We start from the raw sequence: 3,000 nt of genomic DNA on the forward strand, positions 1-3,000 counted from the left end.
AAACACAAGGTATATATAAAAATTCAGGTCTATGTATACTTGCTATAAATGAAGAATTGGATATTGAAATTTAAAAGTTATGTAGGAGTACAAAGGACCTAGAGAAGTAAAAGAAAAAAAAAGTGTTGGAAGACATTTAGTACCTAATTTTAAGACTTCCTCTAAAACTATAGTAATCAAGGCAGTGTTGGTGTAAGGAAAGACATATAGATCATTTGAAGAAAACAGAGAATCTAGAAGTAGAACCACACATATATGGTTCACTGATTTTTGAAAGATTATTTAACATTAACTTTTTATAGAATATAAACTCAATTCAAGAGCAAAGGAAAAGATAGTGTTTTCAGCAAATGGTACTAGAACACCTGGTATCTGTATATAAAAAAATTAACCTCAACCCTTTTTTCTATACATAAAAATAACTTGAAAGGATCTATGAACCTAAATATGAAAGACTAAAACTATAAAACTTTAAGAAGAAATTATAAGGGAAAATGTTTATGAATTTAGGGTAGTCAAGAATTTCCTAGGATATAAAGGACATGATATATAAAAGAAAAAAATTGATAAATGAGATTTGATCAAAATTTAGAACTTTAAATGACATCATTAAGAAAATGAAAAGTAGTCGTTAAACAGAACATATTTATAATGTATATAACCTATGACCAGAATATATAAAGAACTCTTACAGATCATTAATAGACAACCCAATTAAAAAATAGACACAATGGGCTGGGGATTTAGCTCAGTGGTTCTGGTGCCTGCTCAGCAAGCACAAAGTCCCAAGTTTGATCCCCAGTATAAAAAAAAAAGTAGACACAAAAAGATGGTAAATAGCCAGTACAGCACAAGGAAAGGTATGCAACACTAGAATCAGAAAAATACTAATCAGTACAATAACAAGATCATTTTATATGCTCATTAGGGAGATGAAGTTAAAAGTTTTACAAGAACAAAAGTCAGCTTAGGTGTGAACCAGTTAGAATTTTCTAATACTGCTAATGTGAACGTAAAATGATAAAACCATTGTGGAAAACAATATAGAAATTTCTTGTATTACTGTTAAGAACCAACAGTCCTGTTCTTAAGTTTTTACTTGAGAGGAATGAAAACACATGTTCACAATAGATTTGCACAGGTTGAGTATCCTTTATCTGAAATTCTTGTGACCAGAGTGTTTCAGATTTTGGTTTGAAATCCACTTGGTCTGCAAAGAGGATAGCTACTCCTGCTTTTTTTTGGGTTCCTGATGCATGGAATATTGTTTTCCATCCTTTAACTTTCAGACTATGAGTTTCTTTTTGAATTAAATGTGTTTCTTGTATGCAGCATATTGTTGGATCTTGCTTCTTGACCCATTCTGTCAGTCTATTTCTTTTGATTGGTGAATTGAGACCATTAACGCTGATGGTTATAACTCATACATATTGACTTATCATTGTCATGACTTTTTCTTTTTGTTGGATTCTCCCCCCTATGTGTTTAATTTCTTGTTGCACCTGATGGATTCATTCTGCTGGGCTTCCTGGTGTTGTGATTCTCATTGTCTTTTCCTAGGATATTGTCTAAAATTTTTTGGAGTGCTGGTTTGGTGTTCATGAAGTTCCTAAGGTGCTCTTTGTCATGAAAGTATCTTATTTCTCCATCAATTTTGAAAGATAGTTTTGCAGGGTACATCAATCTGGGTTGGAGGCTGTTTTCCTTTAGGGCTTGAAATACATCACTCCAAGCTCTTCTTGCCTTCAGGGTTTGCACTGAGAAGTCTGCTGTGATTCTGATGGGCTTTCCTTTGTATGTGATTTGTTTCTTTTCTCTAACTGCTTCTAGAATTTTGTGCTTCTGTTGGGTTTCTGGAATCTTAACAATTATATACCTATGTGTAGGGTTTTTTTATCAAGGCTACTTGGAGTCCTATATGCCTCCCTTATCTGTATGTCAAGTTCTTTTCCCCTGCTTGGGAAGTTTTCTGCCATCATTTCTGTGAACAGTTTTTTTTTAATGTCATCTGCACTCTCTCCTGTTTCTTCATTGATTCTGATCAGTCTTATGTTATTCTTCTTTGCATTGTCTAGCAGCTGCTGGATTGATTTATCATGGTCCCTTACAATTTTAAAGCAATTTTTCTTTTCCTCCTCACTAATTGCAATCTTATCTTTTATATCTTAAATTCTGTCCTCACATTGGCTCATTCTGCTGCGTAGACTTTCAATGGAGTATTTAATCTCCTGGAAATCTGTTTGCATCTGTTTTATGGATTCCATTTGTTTCCTATGTTGGGATTCCATCATGTTCCTCAGCTCCTCTCTAGATTTATTAATCATGTCTTGCACTAGGAGCACAATGTCTTCTGTTATCTGAGAAATTATTTCTGATTTCATTTTTTCCAGATCCTCTTTTGTTGCCAGTTCAGGGAGTCCAGGTGGTTGAGTATTAGTGTGTTCCATCTCATTTCCCTTTGGAGTTGCTGTAGGTGATCTAGAAATCTGGTCTTGAGACTTGTTTATGTGTCTTCTCATTTCAAGGGGGGGAGGCATGCTGCTGGTGCCCACACAGCTTACCTCCTGTGTACTAGCGGGGGTGGTACAATGCCCTGGAAGCCTCCTCTTGTGCACTGGGAGTGGCTCACCTCCTGTGTGCTGATGGGAGTGGTGCAGTGGTCACCTCTTGTGCACTGGAAGTGGCAGAGCCACAATTCTAACTCAGGTATGTCTGGTTTGTTCCATTTTAATATCTCTAAGGGTCAAAGGCCTAAGAACCCTAAATGACTGTAATCCCAACTACCTGAGAGGCTGAGGCAAGAGGATTGCAAGTTTGAGGATAGCCTGGGTGAGTTAGTGGGACAATGCTTCAAAATACAAACTTTTAAAGGGCTAGGGATATAGCTCAGCGCTCCCTGGGTTTAATCTCCTTCTTGGATCAATTCTGGCAGTAACCAGTCTTGCAATATCCCAATTTGTATCACTTTCCCATGTTCTGGGCTGCTTGCTCACCTCTCCC

Source organism: Heterocephalus glaber, unplaced genomic scaffold (assembly GCF_053883595.1).
Source record: "Heterocephalus glaber isolate CG9 unplaced genomic scaffold, H.glaber_assembly_v1.0 deba00001454, whole genome shotgun sequence".
In the NCBI taxonomy this organism is placed as follows: Eukaryota; Metazoa; Chordata; class Mammalia; order Rodentia; family Bathyergidae; genus Heterocephalus; species Heterocephalus glaber.